At 34.4% G+C, this 20779-nt stretch overlaps 1 protein-coding gene across 2 annotated transcripts in view; it reads right to left on the bottom strand.

Annotated features, from left to right (window-relative positions):
- LOC124352732 overlaps positions 1 to 20779 on the bottom strand; it is a 220688-nt gene that overhangs the window by 55121 nt on the left and 144788 nt on the right. For both annotated transcript variants that reach the window (XM_046802371.1, XM_046802372.1), the window contains one exon: positions 5958 to 5993. The gene's annotated coding sequence lies outside the window, so the exon portion shown is untranslated. The remainder of the gene's footprint in view (positions 1 to 5957; positions 5994 to 20779) is intronic.

Here is a 20779-nt window from a genome sequence, read left to right as displayed (position 1 = left end):
TTGATATTTGACGTAGATAATTACAAAATTATACTTTTAAATATTAGCAACCCATTGAAGATTCTGAATATTAAATACTAAATCAGTAATACCATGTATTACAGAAAGTTGAAAATATCACAACTATTTTAAAAAATGAATTCAATATAAAATGAGCCTATAAAATACTTATTCCCTAAAAAATGTTACTAAAAACAACAACAACAAAAAACACGGACAAATAATTATTAAGCCTACTTGTGACAAATAATGTTTTAGCTAACTTTAAACAAATCAATTTTAGTCTGTTATTGAAAGTACGTTTATAAAACTATGTAGTTCATTAAGTATTCTAATACTAGTGACTTAAATTACAACACATTACAGAGTACACCAAATTTACCTTTATAACAGTTTTCCCAAAGGATCGACTTCATTATATATTCCTTGAATACAACGAAAAATATCTTTATGTCTACTGACTTGAGGCGTTTCATTTTTTACAAATTTAACAATGAATAGTTATTTCTAGACATTATACCCTTCAAATTTTGTTATTAAATTTATTTTATGCTCATAATTGTTGAAATATTATTATAGTTATTTTACATGACGAACTAAAATAATTGTTTTTGGTTTTTTGTGAAAAATTAAATAATTGTTAACAATACAAGTTTTTTTAACACATAACAATGACAAATTATTCTAATAGTTTTGTTAGTTTATTCAACTGTAAAATGTTTATTTAAAAATACGATAAAAGGAACCATTGCGATTGAGTGTGTTCACTTGACGTTTAACCAATCACGTTTTGTCAATTTCATCTCTGACGGGGAGGGAGCAGCCTTAGTTTGCATATCAATTGAAGGAGGGAGGGGTTAACCGAAAGGGTTATAGAGGGGAGGAGCTATTGAGTGCCAGTATTATGCGTCCATTGCCTCAAACAGCAACCGATAGGAAGTCCCGTTGGATTCGTTAACAAGTTGTAGACTGAAAAAAAAAAAAAAAACAACCATAAACTTTTAAAAGCATGGAATCTGTTGAACTTGTATAGCGTAAGTACTTCGTTTATAAATACATTTTTAGTTTGTTTCATTATATCATTCTCTTTTTTACCCTGTATTTTGAGATTTCACAAACTACAATCACATTAAATATAAACAACCAGGCAGTAACAATCTCTCGTGCTCATCGCTGGGAAACGCCGCCGCCGCCACGCTGTACAGACGTATGCATACAAATATGAGTCATCACCACACTGAGGATATTACGTAACTTTACAAACAAATATAGTATTACGTGTAATCAGGCGGTAAATTAGAAACACAAGGAATTCAACTGAAGGCCTCCAATGTACTTATGTAAATAGTTGAATATAAATACAAATCAGCAGTGGAGTCAAAAACCCATTTAATTTACAAATATTAATTGTAAATAATATTTTGCACGTGTAAAATTGGTAAAAGCACTACGTTAATATCAAACTTCAAGTTATGAGGCTAGGTTGTATATTGAAAATAATAATATATATTGAAATTGTGTGGTGTCAGTCATTTTCTTAAGTGTTCACTGTATTTTCTTGCTTTAATATGTACTGTGTGTCTATGTGATTTTTAAATATTCATTTATTGCATAACGAATTTTATCACCCGCAATTTAAATAATAGTCAATCTTACTCATTGTTTGTTCAGATCAGGAAAAACCTACACGTGCGACATTATTAATCACGACTTTAGTTTATAAAAATACACAGAGCAATCTTTCTTATCACTTCGAAATTAAGATTGTAAAAATGCATAATATTGTAGACACTTTTAATTTTTAATTAATCAAGAGTAATAATAATTTTTAATTGATACCACATTTTTTTCACCGTCTGCAAAATCTGATGGTGCTTTTTAATAAAAAAATACAGCAGTGGCGACATGCGTCATTTGGATTTTCACACTTCTTGTTTGTCCATAAAACTTGTTATTATTGGCTAAGCGTTTAGTGAATCCTCCCCCGCCTGTTGCAGATTAAGACACCCGATTTCTGTCTGTACATACTCACAATACCGGCCAAACGAGGTCAAGTAGAGGGTTCAAGTGTAGGGTAAAAAAACATTACCTCTACGAAGGATAATAAGAATTCTCAATTTCTGTCAAACAAAACGTAACACTTAAAAAGTAATAGGATTTCGGACATTTGCCATCGTTATATTTTATAAAAATATAACATTTTGGTAACATATAACAATGTATAATTCCAAAATCTATTATCCTTTAAATCATTCATCATCGATAACAAACTACAAATAAGTGAAATTTCTTGAGACATTGGGCTTGTAGGTAGGCATATTGTAAAGATATTTATATTGTGAAGGTTAACCATATGGTATTTTTCAGTAACGTATAATCAATATCAATATGATATCATATGATACATGTGATCAAGTTAATTAGAACCGGTTGGTGTTACACAAAACATTAATATTGCAGCTAAACCTGCAATGTCGTTATAACAAGCTACGTGATAAAGGGCTTTTTACACTGTTTTTGGTGACTGGAATTACGGATGAAAAATGAAATTGTCGGGCCATGGATCTCGTGTGTGGTAGTTAGAAAGTTTCTATTAACCCACTTTCCTGTCTGTCTGGTGACAGACATTTATTTGAATGGTTTCGCAGACGCAGCGAACTCAGTTTGTTTATACTTGTGTGCAGATTGTGTATAAACTAAGAACGTGTCCTTCACGTAAACTTGTAGTTTCTAAGTTGCCCATGTTAAATTGTGCATGTAAAAGTAAATTTTTCCTAAATATGTTTTCTTGTAATAAGTTAACCTATTTTTAGCTTCTTTATTGGGGCAAAAATAGGCTCGATAGATAGCTGACATTACAGGCTCTGATACACTTTGTAAGTGAGTGTACTTTTCACCAAGGGCAAGGGCCCTTTCATATTTGCATCAAGGGTTTTACACTTCTCTTCTTAGCTCATGTCAAGGTAGACTATTAGTTGATTATTTGGCTGGGCCTTTAACAAAAACGTACATTTTTGTAATAATGAGAGTGAAATATGTAAGTATTATGTATCGAAAGGTTCAGAAAATAGGGACAACAAGAATAAAAAAATACAATGAAAATAATAAACTTTGCATTTTTCGACTAGAAGGTTACCTTGAACAGTTTGCATATATTTAATAGTGTCCACTACGAAATTAATTTGGCTTAGCGTTTGACAGGAATCTCCCGAAATTAGATTCAGAGTATTCATGAAGAAATCGGATTTCAGTGTTTTGTTATGTTCGTATTTATGCACGATAACTTTCGAATGAGTTAAACTAGAGGGTTGAAATTAGGTATGCAACGCCATCTCTAGTATTTGTATATGGCAATTGAAAATGAACACCATCGGGTACATCCAGAGTTACTGTCCGAGACAGCATAGGTTAAATGCGAAGCCTTCCATGCTCTTCATACCAGTGACCATCTTGATTTTAGTCCCATAAGAATAATGTTAAAATTCAAAAAAGTTGATGACCTTATGTTTCATAGTAGAACTATGAGAGATGTCGCATTGTAAAGATATGATTATCACGTATGCACAGAATAGTTTTTTTTTTTTTTTACATATTTTGGTCTTTTAGAAAATAAATCTCAAACCTTTTGTATTTTCTCATTTAAATATTCAAAAATATATACTTTACATGAAAAACTGCAAAGCGTTTGGTTGTGTATTTATGAGACACCTCCAATACTTTTCGCCCACAAACGAGGTTATAAGTGTTTGAAGTTGTTCTTATGGGGGAAAACTGTAAGGTAGTTTCTATACAGCTGGCTCTAATATTATGCATGTAAAAACATTCTTATTTTACAATCACCTTTCTAGATTGAGGAGTGGCATATTTAGTTTATTATTCATCAGGATTATGAAAAAATCCAATAATTGGACATTTACAAAATGTTTGTAGAACTCTGTTATAATCAGTCTTCACGTATCACAAAATTTGGAAATTTGTTAGGAATACCTAACGACGTCAGTGTAAAAAGTAGAAATCAAGGAATTTCTTATTTTACGAGGCGAGGTTAAGGCTGAGAGGCCGTCTCTAACACTGAACCGGGGGAACATCTTGTATTGCTGCACGTTACAGTTCCAGCGAGCGACTTCCTCAGACAAGCCTTCCCCAGTCACCAGACGGACGCTGGCGGTGGGTGGGCTGAAGCCAGATAGAGACATTCTTGGGCAGCAAATTATCTGCATTGAGACGACCTCCAATCAAGCAAACAATTAATAATGCCTCTCCGGAATGTGGACGCAACATAGCAGCTTTTTTCTGCGGTGGAGATATGCTGTAGTGCCCCACACGGCGCGGCATGATGCTCGACCGCACTGCCATTGCCCGACGAGCAAGGTCGCGCTGGTACAGTTCACTTAGAGCTTGACCCAGAACCATCTGACCACGATGTGGAAACCTTGTCTTCTTGTGATCAGCAATGGCATAGTTCCATACTCACTAGACAGTGAGTTGATCACTGCATCTTCAGGATGACTGGAAGGGCCCAAATAGTGTAGGCCTATTTGGTTTGGTGGAGTTATTCACAGTATTTACGTCCTCTTTGATAAACAGAGCTGAATTTGCTGCTTTATTTCCTATTCAACCATGGATCCCTCCATAAAAGCACAGATCCTACTAAGTAAATAAGAATCATCTTGTAAATGTTTTGAACGGTTGAATAACGATCGTGATAAAGCCCTCAAGGAATAGAAAAGTCAGGGGCTTTCCCACGAAAGTAATGTTGGAGATACATCCAAAGTACATTTAAAGATCTCTTACTGCTAGTAATGGACAAAAATAACCGATACACAGTAGTAAGAGTATCGAACGACCAGACAAAACGCAACCAATCCCAAAGTACCTTTGTTACACGTGTTACTATGTTACACTATAAATTGTTAATAATGTACTCAGTTTTCTTACAAATAGTTTATTCTGCGACTTTGTCGTTGCCATCATTGTTATCTATAAGAAGAATATCATAGTATTACAATGTTTCACTCCAATATCTTGGATCGAGAGAAACCTAAGAACCATTTTTTAAGTTTTAAGAACCTTTCTATCATGAGTAGTTACACACTGAACAAACGGATGGACAAACAACGACACGATTTTAAGGACCTGTCGAGTCCTTAATAATTGTGGAATTCCGCATAATATTTTTTAAGGAGAAGCCGATCCCCTTTTAAGCCTTATTCTGTCCGTCCTCATGGCCCACTAGCCTTTGCGAGGATCTTATCAAATAGAATAAGAGGGGAAGTCGATACAGTACAAGGTCGATGGTACTGATAAAAAGTGCAACGGTCACAGACAGGATTCGAAGATGCGCTATGTCTGACTCTGGCTCAAAAACCAACGCCTTAGACCGTTAGGCCATCGGCAATACCATAAAAATAATAATATAATATGTACTCGTATAAGATCACTACCAACATGGTGTTAAAAAATTATTTTTTGTTGATCAAGTTATTTATAGTCACGAACCTGAATAAATATATATATATAAATAACTAATTATGGAAACTCTTTCACAAGGTCACCTCATTCTGATACTAAGAGGAGCTCACCCTGAGACAGACAGAACGGTAACGTGATATTTGGACTATCTGTTCTCGCATTGATTTTGTCGACACACCTTAACACAGAAACTGTGCAGCATTGTCCATCACATTCTAAATTTAAAAATAATTACATGGATCAAATGTTAAGTTTGTAATTGTAGAATCCAATAAAACGTACGTGAAGTACGCACTGTACACATCGTATAGTTTACTATATTATAACTGACAAAGTACAAGGACGATCCTTATCGCCCAATCTAGTCGTTGGATTCAGAACATAACTTAAACCAAAAAATTCCCACCTGTTGAGGGAATAAAAATAAAAAATACTCAGCAGCTTCGTCTCTTTACACTAAAAGAATAATGAAATGCATTACTTACGTGTGCTTGACTAACTCGTGTGGTTTGCGGTGATTCCTGAAACAATGATTGTAATTATTATATTATTATACTAGTTTATACCAGCAAGTCTAAAAGTGTTTTCACTATCAAGATTATAGGGAAAACAAGTAAGATGGTCAATTACAGTGGCGTAAATACGGAGGAGGGTCATATGATCGATCTTCCGCAAAAGAAAACTTGAATCTCACAAACAAAACACATTATTTTATATTTTTTACAGTTTGGTTAATGATACAAGTTTTATTTGATTTTTATGTCCATTGAGCTAATTATTTTATTATTATCTGCCCTAAAATATGCTTTATTCCACGTAAACGTCACTCCCGTATTTACACTGAAACAAATTTTTACGCCCATTACACCAAAACTTATATATATAAATATTTTATTTACGTCACTATTCAAGTGGATAGTTTAATATTAAGGTTAGAAATGATACTGTTGATTACCAATTTTCTTACGTCCCCATTGACGTATTCAGACTGTCAGTATATATTTTATTACTCACCATAACGTCATAAAAATTTCAAGGCAGGTTAAAAATCCCATCATATTGGTTTTTAGTCCATAGTTACAACCGAGCCAAATGTATACGTGAAATTTCACAATAAAAATGCAATTTTCCCAAACAGTAAAGTAATTTTTTATTGCTGTTACGTTCTGTAGAAATTTCAATCCAAAACTATTTTTGCACTATGATTTACAATTAGAGTTCGAGTAAAATGTTACTATGATGAAAACAGGCACGCAAATGTTGTGCCTTTTTATCGCATTCTTTAATAAACAAATTCCACGGCGACGTAAATTTAAAATCTCGTCGGAATATCGTTTGCACCTAATTGTTTCAATATTTATTTTCTTTAATCAGGCAGAACATCTGCTTGGCAGACTTCGGCAGTACTGCTCCAATCCTGAACAGGTCCCTTAGTCTATAAGTACACAATATTAAATGTATTGACATAGTCAGAAAGTGTAAGGTCTCAATCAGGCACAACTGAAAAGAACAAGGGCGGGTAGTAGTAAAATAATCTTGAGATTTTCCAAACCGTTCTTAGTTTTCCGATTACTTGGGTCATCCAGAAAAATCTCAAACTTTGTTGTATTCAAATTGATTAAATATTGCAAAAATATACACTAGACATACCAAACTAAAAGTGTTTGGATGTGTATTAATCAGATCTTCCAAGTTAGGCACCTCACATAATTCTTCGACTACAATAGGGCTTAAAACTGAATGAGGTTTAATATTGTTGTTATGGTGAAAAAACTTAAGTCATTTTATTTCAGCCGGATCTAAAAATTGTTTCTTAAAGACAGATTTCCATCATGTAGCACGCCCGTGACTCTACTCATCAAATACCTGTACCATATTGCGTGAGGCAACACGAAGAACACTGAACTTCCTCACACTAATGGTTCAGACCATTGTCCATCCGTCAGTCTCAGAGTTGATCCGATAAACGACAATTATTGAAATCTTTCCAAACTCATATAACAAGTGATGTTGACGGCCATTCGCACAAAAATGAGCAATATTGTACATGGGTGGGGAAATCATACGTATGCGAATTAAAAATTATTGAGCTAACGCACTACCTTGAGGCACACCCGAAACACCCCATAGTTCCCCCCATAGACCCCTGTCTTTAGGCTTAGATGTCTCATTGCTAAGCTTAGTGACTTACTGTCTTACACCATAGTATGGTTTTACCTATACCATCACTAACTCACCACTCCATGATAGCTTATTTTATATAGCAACATCTAATGCGTTATGGAATTAAAAGATATAAACACAATTGTACAAGAAGAGTGCTGAGCTTTTTTCAGTTTCAAATAAATAGCTAAAAATTTTGATTTTACCATAATTTCGTCAAAACACAGATTAAGATGTTGGAAAGATAACTTCATTGATACAGTCAATTATTGATTATGTTTTCGATATTTTCGATATTAAGGGTAATATTAAAATAAGACTTAAACCGACATACTCTTGTCGGTGCGTTAACCTGTAGGTAAAATGAAAAAGCTTTGTCTAATTAATAGAAAAAACTTTACTTGCTGAGCATTTGTTCACCAAAATTTGTGCTTAATTCCTCCCAGAACTTATGAACTTGCTACTTTAAGAATGTTGATCAACTACCAGTGCCTACTACTCTAGATTTCATTTCTTTCATTGCAGAATAGACCATCCGTCACTGCAGTAAAATTAAAAAGCATTGCATTCTCATATTCTTTTTTTTTTATGTGTAATGTGCCTTCGTAAGTTTCACTAAAATGATCCAATTTCAATACAACTTCGATTAAAGAGCATACCCACTATTTACGGAAGGATTACAATAACGTAAATCACTGTAAAATTGAGTTGCAGTGTTATACACATAAGTATGACCAAGTAAGAATATTGAATTGGTTATTGTTACTTAGTAACCTATATGATCTTATTGATATTTAATTTTGTATCTGTAGATACAATATAAAGCATAAGTAAAAATATTTATAATTGTACTTAGATTACAGTAAATTGTGTTTAAATCACAAAATTTAAGTCAAATTAACTTATAGTTGGACACATTAATAGTATGAAAATAATCTACAAAATCAACAAAATTTTTAAAAATGGCAAATTATTAAAGCAAGTACCAACACTGAATACAGTATTTCGTTAAAAAACTGGATTATTATAAACCAATTACCTTTTTAATTCTCCACTACTTACAGTCTTTACTAAATAAAAAAGTGTTGGATCGGGAATTTGGTTCTGTTTTCTCAATCCGCACACAATTAAGTATAGGCCCTCCATACTTGTGGCATTTAAGTTGACATAAAATATTATTCCTTAATCTGATGAACTCCTGAAAAAAATAAAACATGGAAATTTAAGGTGTTCAGTTAATCGGAGTACGAAGTCAAAATTTTATTTGGTAATACATTTTTATTTCTAGTCCTTTACTATACCTCTATTGAAGCTAAGAAAAACGATTATAACATTCTACGAAGAATTTTTAGCTTTATTAATACTAAGGAAAAAGGCGGGAGATAGAGATATGAATATTTCATTGTATAATATAAAAGTTAAGTAGAAGAAATTGTTACATATTTTAAAACTAGTTTTAACTTTTAAAGTCTTAAATCATAACACTAGTCATTCTCTTATGGTATACTGTAAGACACTGTAAAATATATACAATTTGAAGTTCAACCAATTTTATATAGAACTGGATAAAAATGAATTAAAATTCATTTTTTTATTTTACTATTTCAACCTACAGTGTAAGAGATGTACTCTGAAACTAAAAAGATTACACAACCAAAAACAGTTTGCTTATCAACATAAGTCTACTGAAATCGCTTATTCTTGTTCTTGTTCGCAAGGTACGGTTTAGTCGTGCATGTAAACACATATTATTATTTAATCTAACAGTATAAAAACACCTCTTGATGAATGTACCATCCGTTGGTCAGTGCATTATCAAAGTATGGTGTTTTTCACTGACGACTCGGCAAAATACCAAGCACTAGGGTTTAGTTGATATTGTGATATGAAATAAACCAGACATTAACTTCACGATATTAACTTTGATAATATGTAGAAAAATAAGGAATGTAATAAAGACGTTTAAATTTAAATAAAAATATATACATACATATATACAACACCTGCTTATAAATAGAACATAGTACTAATAATGGAACTACATCCGGTGTCTTGTGGTTACACGATACGTTACTGCTGACGTCATAATTAATTTCTTTGAAATTACATGGCGGTTTATTGACGTAAATCCAACCACAGTATTAAAAGTGAAAAAAATGTATCATGATTTACCAATGCCGTTGCTATATTTAATGTTTGGTTAGAAGGGTTTCTTTTATTTACGAAAGTCATTTGCAAGATGTTAATAACAATGCAAAACTAAAGTTTTGAATGTTGCATATTATACTTATATATATATATATATATATATATATATATATATATATATAAATGAATACAAAACTATATATATATATATATAAATATTTTTTTATCAATCCAAGATATACTCTATTTTCAAAAATATATGTATCATTTTACATGATAAAAACCTTAAAGTTTGAAATTTTACTCTTTCTTTTAGTGAGTAAGCTGTCAAAGGAATTTATTTACCAAACGTCTCACAGAAATTAATAGGATCAGTAAAAATAATTCTGTAGTGATTCAGAATACCTCGTGTTGCAATATTAGGGGCTGAAATCACGATGTGCCTGTAAAAATAATTAAAGTTGTATAATTATCTTGTCTCTTGTCTTGTTACGAGGTCACAACTACCAGTTGAGACAACTAGCAATGCTCTTGGAATGTGAGAGATAAAGGAATACCTCCGTTAATCTACGGAAATGTGTCTTATCCACGGGAAGTACATATGTTACGTGTAACAGTTTTATTTTCGCGCTAGACGACGTTGTGTGTATGATATAGACACGTCGTCACCACCCTGACTCAAGCCCTAACACCTCGTCTTCACTGATAGGACGGTCGGCTGTTGACATTGTTAAACAGCTGGGGTGACGTCACTGCCACCTTGCCATTACTATCAGGTGTCAACCTCCACTTTGTATCCCACAAACATAAAACGTAAATTTACCATAAGGAAGTTGTGCCTGTGGTTCACCCGGGGACTTGATTTGTAAAAGATATTAACACCAACAAGTAGTTCTAGAATCGCTTGTATTTTTATGAGCAGTAATAAGCCATTCTAAAGCTCGTAAATGTCAGACAGTTTTCTCCGCTGGCACGAAGTGGGAAAAACTCTTACTGTGTCTAACTATAGTACGCTGTTTTCACCTAATCTTCAGTAATTTAGATAACGTTTCCTCGCGTATATCTTTAAACTATGATAAATAAATTATTTTGTGTGTTATTAACGTTTTGAAATTTTACAAAATACTTGGTTTCAAATACGAGCATATAACTGTTTTTATATAAACTGTCATTGGCACATCAACTGACCTTCGTTGTGGCATGTGGCTGCGGTAATAGCTACGGGTTCGATTCCCGGAAAGGTAATTAAAATTTTGTAAACGGATTAGGAATGTTTTCTTTAAAAATGTTTTATCCAATCAACTACAATACAATTGGCGAAGATATAACGAAAATGAAATCTCTGTATTGGTCCATAAATAAGTTTAATGTATTAATGAACTTTATTATTATTTTATTTTTCATTAGATTAGATCAAACTATATTTAAATTGAAAGCCCCCTTTAAGGTAAGTAATTTGTTTTGGACAACAAATTATTCTCGTTTAATACAATTAATCTTGCAAGTAATTATACAAACACCTAGTTCACTCAATGGACTAATCCTATTTCTATATTTGCTTAAATGCATGAATATTATGTATTATTAATGATCTCGAATTACCTTTTATAAGTTTTAAAATGTAGAGGACGATAAGTTGTTGAAGTCGAGGAGAGTGCTAAGATTGGCCATGTATCCAAATATCACAATGTCAGAAATTAAACTGACAGAAAAAAATACTAAAAATGTATGAAGACTATATTTTAGCGATACTCTGCCGTATTATCTTTAAAAGTTAACACTATTCATCTGCCATAGCTATGGTGGGAAGTGTTGCTTCAATGTGAATGATGAGTTTAGCTGCAGTTTAGATTCCTCTTAGAACTGGAGCTAAACAGACATCCTCATTGAATCAATCCCTTCCCGCCATAGGTACGACTTGTGTGGAAAACTCGGTTACCCCACCGTGCTTAGAGATCGTATCTGAAACATCAATTGTGCATATGATGAGACAATGAGAATTCCTCTTCCCCTAGATTACATTATAATTTTTAGTCTGAATGTCTCTGATGCTGAAACTATGTTAAGAGTTCGTTATGAGTTTCTTCGCCGCCTACGTTTTCTGGATCCCTTCAGACGAATATGACTCCAGATTCCAGGATTCAAGTCCAACAGCGTCAGATTCACGCGCTGCTATAAGAGGAAGGTGAACTGGAGTTTAAATTAGCATTAACTTTTATATTAATCCTTTAAGTTGTATTTTGCTATTTTAAAGTAGGTAATTATTTTCTGATCGTTTCTTTACTTGATGGTAGGTATTTGTAAACCTATATAATCATTGTGTTACTATATCCCCACTGAAAAGGGTCTATAAATTCATACTGGTAAATGTTATAAAGTAAAAATTACCATCACATAAATAATAAGTAAATTAATATTTAACTAGGTAATATTCATTAAGTAGTATGTATGGTAGAGAAATAAAAACTGTATAAACAAAGAGTGTTTATATTCCCAATCCAATATAATACTGGTACAATGGAACACATTAAAACACAGATTGTATCTTTATGCAAAACAAAATAAACACAGTTTCACACTAATGATGTTTTAACATCAAACTTTACATGTTGTTTTAAACAAGGAAAATAGGCTTTGGAGTAGCGTGGAGTGGGGTTGGAGCACACAAGACTGTGCGCTTTTCCTTGGCATTATTTGAACAACGAGCGCACCTCCAGAACCTACGATTGAGATGGGTGGTTTCCAAAATTGGAAAACCTTAACAGTGTACGAGCTGAGCAAATTTAGACTGCATGATCACACAACCTGGGTTTTCTTGAAATTGATACAGGAGTCTTTCCTGAGAAACAAAAATAATAAATTGTCATCCTTTCTAGTTTTGGTAGAAGTTGTAGTGAGAGTCTCCGAAAGGGAGTTTTAAATATATTAAACCATATTTGTTCTAAGATTTTATTTTTTTTATTTTGACACACTTACTATATTGAAAAACCGACCGTGATCCACATAAGTAATAGTTAAACCATCGTCAGCTGCACAAAGAAACTGAAATTTGCCACTTTAGAGGTCTGTACTGCATATGGATAGACATGGTATGAGTACGGCACACCACTTGTCGCGTAACAACATCGGTAAGGTTGCATGCAAATTTCAAGCATATAGCTTATTTAACTCCCGAGATATCCTGCGGTCAGATAAATATACATAAAACATACATAAAAGGAATTTTTCCATACCTCGAGTAGACAAAAGTGAAATTGTGTCAACCTACTTAGCCGAATTCCATGATTAGGCCTGCACCACCATAGAACTAATCCTGCTAAATGTAGAAACATCTGCAGATGATCCTTATCGAGATGTCCAGTTAGTGCCTTAGTCAGATTGGTTACATATTTGCGGGGCCCGCCCCAACTTAGAGCCCAGGCCGGGTACCTACCCCCCTCCTCGCACTAGCTATAACCCAATTCGACGGCCCCCATTCGACATTACATATTAAGAATGAGAGTTGCCTTAAGAATGTAGCGTTAACCAATTATGTACGGCTGAAATGTTGGTGCGTAACCTCAGTTATCACAGAATCACGATGCGTGAAGATATAGACCAAAACAGGTTTTATGTATGGTTGCCTTACTGAAAGTATTTTTGTCTACTTAAAAAGGTGAAATGAGGAGTAGCGTTTTGGGTTTTTAAACCTAGCTTTTATTCACATTAACTAATAAATAACATTATAATAAACTTAGCCGTCTAGGAAAATTTGTGTGCATTATATTTAACATATTTATGTTATAGAAATAGTTCCTTAACCTTTTATAAAGCTGGTGCTTTATATATAGTTTTAGTTTTTTATTATTTAACTAAACATTTTCGGCATAGGTATAATGGTCCCTTTTTGTAACTGCGTGTGTGATGAATCGGCACAGCAACAAGAAACATTAATCGACTGCCCCTACATTTGCATGGTACACTGCAAGGAGCACGCTTGTGCTACCAATTAAGGTTGTCATCGACATGCAGGCCTAGAAATTTGGTTGATTTAAGATATGTAACCAAACTCCCACCTGTAAAATAATTTTCCAAAAGACATGATGGATTAGATAGTTTAAAATTCATAAATCCGGGGTTTTAAGTATGGAGTTGTAATCGGTTTTAATAAAACAATTAATAAGCTTGTTCTATGGTTATTCTTGCCGAGCAGATTTAGATTACGCTCAGAAACTAGAAAAGATCAGTCATCAGCATATATTACAGCTCGACTTTAGTGAACATTTAGAGGGAGGTCGTCCATAAAAATAGTAAAAAGTATAGGGCCCAAAATATAGCCTAGGGGAACACTACTTTTATAGACATAAAATTAGATCGGAAAGTACCATATGGACAGTTACTTGCTTCAACTGTTTGGTTTCTATTAGTCAGATACGACTTGAAAATATCTAGGGCATGGTCCATGCACACCTTATGATTCAAGTTCAAGTTTACTCCGCAAGGCATTACGTCGCACTCTATCAAAAGCCTTGCTGATGTCACAAAAATATCAATTAATTGAAGACTGAAGTTTGTCAATTGAAGATGCAGTGGGATTTATGAATTAAAATCCGTTGATTTGTTTCTTACAAAGTCATGCTGATATTCGCTCAAAGTACCACTTTTGAGCTGGCTCATTATCGTTTAACCATAGTCATAGGTCATAGACCTTAGACTTTCATAGAGAGAACTGGTAAATAGATATTGGCCTGTAATTGTCAGATAAGAGGACATTTTTGCGTTTAAAAATTGGAATTAATTTATTGGTTTTTAGATAAGTAGGACATACGCCAGAGTCATATTCAAGTAAATAAGTGAAAATAGTCTGTATCAACAGAACACATCTCATCGCAATCTCATCTAAGCCCACAGACGAGTGCTTCATTCTTGATCCGTAGCTCATAGGCGACTTCTATTATAACCATGCTGTACATAGGACTGAGGGCATGAGCGTCTCGTATCCGGCCGGCAGTACAATCTGAATTTGTTGTAGTTTGTCCTCTGATAATTCCAAAAAAAAATCATTACGTGATCTGCGATTTGCTTCCCGTTGTGGTTCTGATTCCAAAGAATAGTGAGTTTATTAGATCTTACGTTAAGTGGAACTTTTGAATTTAAAACTAATTTGTCATAGCATTTTTTATTTCACGTTAGGTATGGCATTTAAGTTTAGTTTAGCAAGAATCTTATACCTTATAATTTCACTGGACACCACATGCCCGGAGGTGAAATCTGGCGTTCAAAAAAGACAATCACCTTCAAGATGTCTGTTTTTATGCAGTTTAATTTTGGTTTTCTTCTTAAATTAACTTTTTTTCTTAACAACAAGGAAAACAAGAGCGAATAACACAAACCGCGGAGACACATGACCTTAGTTAGGCGTGCGTCGCGACGTTGCCTGTTTTCGCAACCGAAGACAAACTTGATCGTTTTTGGTCGCGAGACAGCAACGACCCGCGTCCCGTTGTCGCCACCATTTGTTGAGAGCACTGGGAACCAATTTAGACATTGGTAGCGTGGCACTCAGCTAGGACAGGCCCTTAAAGAAGTAGAGCAACCGGACCCTGAGAGTACCACGATGAGGGACCACGGTCCCGCTTAACGTATAAGCGTATTCTTGATGAGTACTACGGCAAAACTTCATCGTACATTTAGCTTATGTTACCTGGGGACCTCTTACCTGTTCTTGCTCAAGCGATCCTCTTGCTCAATAGAGAAGGGTCTCTTCGTAATCAAAGTTGAAATATGTACACTCCTCAGAGTTAAAACGGATTGCTCCCTTCAAAAACTAAGCCACACACCACTTATGGGTGCTAAGGTTACCAAACCTGTGCTATGCACATGCTTTGAGCGAAAGGTTTTTATCTTTTTAAAATAGGCAATCACTTTAGCTTTAGAAGTAACTTGCTTTGCTGTTCTCAAACCTGTATAATGTAATTGTTTTAAATATTCCTATAACTTTTGCAGACGCAGAAAAAATCTTTTCAACTTTAACAATAGTGACAATTGTGCTGCTGTCTACAATAACACAACGTTTGTCAAACCTTGTGTTTCTTAGTCTAGATACTTAACTGACTGACTATCAATATATATGATGCCAGTCGTTACTTCATAACAGGTAACAAGAAAAAAACGCTGCAAGTTGTATCTGACAATTGAATAAATGTATTTGCGGTGTCCGTGCGTATTGCCATTTTTTCTGGGTTAATCCAGTGTAATTATACTTACATTCTACAAGGTCAACTTATGTCACACTGACCACTTATAACTAGCATTACGTTACTCTTAGTAGGTGTTTACTCTTATTAGTTAAAATGTTCCACTGTAATAGGCCTGTTGTAATAGGCTCTGAGACGATTTTATACAATTCATATACAAGAATTTTTATACAATAGTAAAATGTTGTTCATGTATAATAAAGTAGAACTATCTACATTTACGTTTATGGCTATAAATCTGAAAAATAAAACCTCAAATTTCTTTCCTACAATAAAAGTACCAGTAAACTCATTGACCAAATCTCAGATATTTCATCCGTGATTGGTTCAACTGAAACTATAAAAACAATAAATAGTTTCAACTCACAATAAATTTATGATATTTATGAAACTCTCTATGGATTACATGTTTGTAATTGCATTTAAGTTTCATTAGCCTAATTAGCTTATTTTTATTTTGTTTTGTCGCAAAATCAAATTTATTTCTTGTGTTCGTTAGTCCATTAATTACACACTATGCAATGAACTGGCCCCCGCCAACAGGATTATTATAAATTCTCAACTATTAGTAGTCCACTGCGTTGTTTCTTCTGTAGGCTCTGAATTTTCTTTATATAGCTAATTTCTTTCCTACAATAAAAGTACCAGTAAACTCATTGACCAAATCTCAGATATTTCATCCGTGATTGGTTCAACTGAAACTATAAAACAATAAATAGTTTCAACTGACAATAAATTTGTCTAGCTGGGCCTACTAAGTTGTAAAAAGGAGGCTGCATAAATATTTACATAATAGTATTTATATCAAAGTATTCAAAGCTAATAAAACTTTTGTGCTACCAACATCTCATAGATGAAGCGGGTGTCGATGTAAGAACCAATTCATAAAATATTGATGCTGCGAGATTATCTGTAATGAAAACGGCTACCAATCTAAGCTAAACATGGAGTTACATTAGCTAGTCTGAGATAGGAAACTAGCTTCGATCTAAGCATAGAGCAATAGTATTTTGAAACGAGTTTTTACGGACAGCGTAAACATATTTTTCATACTTTATAGAACTTTTTGCGATTGTTTGATGAATAAATGAAAACAGATTTTATGTATTTCAATTTGCACACATCTCATGTAGATTCACAGAAACGTACAATAACAGATTTAATTTTGCTATGAAATGGTGACAAAATGACAGAACACAAACAGAAAAAACGCACATTTTTAATAGACAAAATAAAAAAGAATTGTAGCATATTATACATCTGAGTCTCCAAATCAATAAATTGAGATGTAACCTTTTTCCCCTTTATAAGTTAATAATAGGCCAGACATGTTCCCCAGAACATTTGAAAACGATTTGTTGAAAAATTTGTTTACACAAGACTGCAGATGTAAACAAATTTGTGTGTGGCCTTGACTGAACTCGTGAATTTCCTTTCGATGGAATTTTATCACGTGCTCCCAGCAGAGCGTGGCCTGATAATCGCTGCTCGCTTCGGTAGGATGTTGACATTCTGGCTTTAGTTCGCACAGTCCGGGCCAAGGAGCGCGCCAGCGCGGGAGCTTGTGTGGCCCACATTACGCGACCGTGATGGCCCTGCTGCGCATTTCCAGGCATTTCCGGCGGCTTTCTCGCCGCGCCGCGCTCCTCCAGCTCCAGGCCTGCAGGCTCCAGACTTACGTAAGGCCATCGCCGCGCACGCCCGTCGGCCTGACTGACTCACTGTCGGCAATTATTGAAGGAAAAACACCACACATAGCATTCATACATTGTGGCGGTGGGGCAAAAATCTTCCTTGACCTATCTTCCCGGGTTATTTACTGTGAGGAAAACACCGACCAGCCTCTTTGCGGTTAGCTAATAATTAAAATTCGCTATCCTCGTAGAAACATAAATCTCTCACTTTATCTGTGTTATGTTTACAAACAAAACAGCCCACTGCTTTAATACAGTTATCACGCCTTTATACTTCCACTGAAACGTCACATATTATTCGACCCGCGGAGTATTTCATGCTTATTTTCTAAAATTAGATTCAATTTATGTAAAAGAAAAGACACAATTACATAAAAGTTAATATGCCGTCAATTACTTTCCAATACTTCTATTCTAAAAACAATGCGTTATTAATTATCGATAAGTTTGCATATTTGTACGATGGAAATCCCTTTCTCTATGTCTCAAAATATTAATGATGAAACAAACTTTGCTCGACATATTTTTTACCATTACATAAATAGTGAAATGTATTTAGTAACACTTTGAAAAAGTATTGAACTCATATAACAGTTTCATTTATTTGAGTAAATTCCTGTTTTATTTTATTTTATTAAATATCATGAATTCTTTGCTTCATATTACATATTCATTATGACTGACTGACGTTAAAAATAGGCCTACATTGTTTTAAATTTTTAAACCGATATAACGAAGTATTAAAGGTCACAGTAGAGTACAATGGAAGAGTTATCGCACAGACGGATAGAGAGACGGACTATCCTTTGACCTTTTGGCACAAACAACAATAGAGCTCTTCCTTGGACCAAGAAGATCCTAGTTGCCAATTTTTAATCCTCTAGCCACATTTTATCATAAGTTACCTCACAGACGGACGGACGGACGGAATGGCGTTGACATACTGATCCCAAAATCGATAGGCCTCCTTTCTTGCATCAAGACGAACCTATGCGAAGTAGTCTCTTGAAACTTACTGTCAAGAATTACCGAGTCTGCGGACGAAAACACGATTTTAAGAATGTCCTGATGAATCCTTAATAATAAGGATATATTTCAAGTATTTGAAGATCCTTACATATACGGATTTAACATGTTTTTGAGTTTAATGTATATGAGCGTTTTGTTTATAATTTGATAAAAAAAGCATTTTCATAAATAAAAGGTTACTTTTACCAAGAAATTAAGTTTTGTTGGTTCCTTAATGTTATTTTTTTGATACGACGCGTTGGCACAATTTTGTGGTTGACGTGCAATAAATATCCCCATCTGACATCACCTAAAGAGCTGACAAACCAGCGAGTGTCCAGGCAGCCGTCAAACATGCAGCATCGCACGTCTTCCTACGTGCCGCAGTCTTGAATAATTCAAAGTCCAATTGTCAGAGGTCGGAGCTATTCAAATGACTCGGTTACTCACTAGAAAAACCAAAACAGCCGCGAGCTTTATGAATGGGGAGTTGAGTAGTAGTGAATGAGTGGCCCATTACAGTTTCTGAGTAACGTTATTCGGTTACCAGGAAATTGATGAGGCAGCCACTATCGCGCCGTCGCGTCGCGTCGCTCTCTCTACACTGCATATCGACCTGACCTTCCCGCGGTAGCCACTTCCTATCGACTGAAAATAACCGAATTATCCGATAGTTCAGATAGTTGTACTACGAGAAAATTTTGTTTCATAAACCAAGACATTCCTGTAATGTGGAAAAACTTATAATGTGGTATTTATAATTTAATTGAGAATAATTAAGTGAGCAGAAATCGAATAAAAAAACCGATAAAACTGAAGATTGATAACACTTATTAAAGTAATTAGAACAATTACTAAACCCACGTTGGACGTGAGTTACATAAGGTGTAGGGAGCGCGAGCTACTATGTTCGTCTTTGTAGCAAGACAAACCCAGCATACATAAAGTTTAATAACAAATAACAATATTCATTTAATACCAAAAAGTTTGAAATCGTTAAGTTTATGAAACTACTGCACAGTTACCAATCAAGTATCGGAATAAAAACCTCATAAGGTAGTAATTCAAGGATACCGTATATAATAAATAGGAGTGTTAAAATTTGACTATTTTATGGAACTTTGCCCACATGATTACAGTTTTACCATAGCAGACTTGCCTCTAATAACTGTTTGTGAGTTTTGATATAAATCTTCGATCAGTATGACCAAAGCATAAGGTGAGGTAATTCAAGACAAAATTTCATTGGATAAGGAAAACAAATTATTGGGACAAGTGTGTATTTCTTTCTCTACAATTAAAGGTACAAAATTGTTTGAATATGTAGTGTCGTATTTTATAATTAGGAGGCCTAGACATACACAGCATCGAAGCAGAAAACTATTTAATTCTCTCATTAGAGAGTAGCAATTATTAAGGACCCTGCAATTTCTTCATAAAATCGTATCGTCTGTCGATTTGTGTGTGATTTAGCTCTTGATAGAAAGATCCTACAGACTTGAAATCGAGTACATAAATTTCTGTTAGCTGAGGGATAGGAAGGTCTGTTTTCCTCGATTTAGGATAAACAGGTTAAAGGCCAGCAAATTTTCAGGTACTTTCGTTTTTACTGTTGGATCCTTTAATTATCCGTTGCATCAGTTTATTGTTACAGTATTTTTTTAAGGTTCGCGTGGGAAATTTTAAACTGTCTGCATGAGAACAGTCGGATAGACAATTCACTCGATCATATTGGCAAATGTTTGTGACTATGCACATACCAAGTGGATGTATTACCTATTATTGACAGTGGTGGGTAAGACGACTACAAACACATATTCTTCCTCTCTATAAATATACATTATATCGGGATTGTGCCTTTTACGCGTTTGATTACATGTAGTCTGCTTAGTATTACCTGCAGACCCTAGCTCTGAGACCATTGGTTCTGTAGGTCAGCCATTGTCGAACCAAGGCCTTGTGGAGGATGTGTTGATGTCTTCCTACAAGAGGATACAGGATATGCTAGACAGGTCACACAGTAACATCAGGTCACGCAATACTCTGTTGCTCTCTTCA

This window comes from Homalodisca vitripennis, chromosome 1, assembly GCF_021130785.1.
Source record: "Homalodisca vitripennis isolate AUS2020 chromosome 1, UT_GWSS_2.1, whole genome shotgun sequence".
Taxonomy (NCBI): domain Eukaryota; kingdom Metazoa; phylum Arthropoda; class Insecta; order Hemiptera; family Cicadellidae; genus Homalodisca; species Homalodisca vitripennis.
The sequence above is the reverse complement of the archived record's forward strand: the minus strand, read 5'-3'. Positions and strand labels throughout refer to the sequence as shown.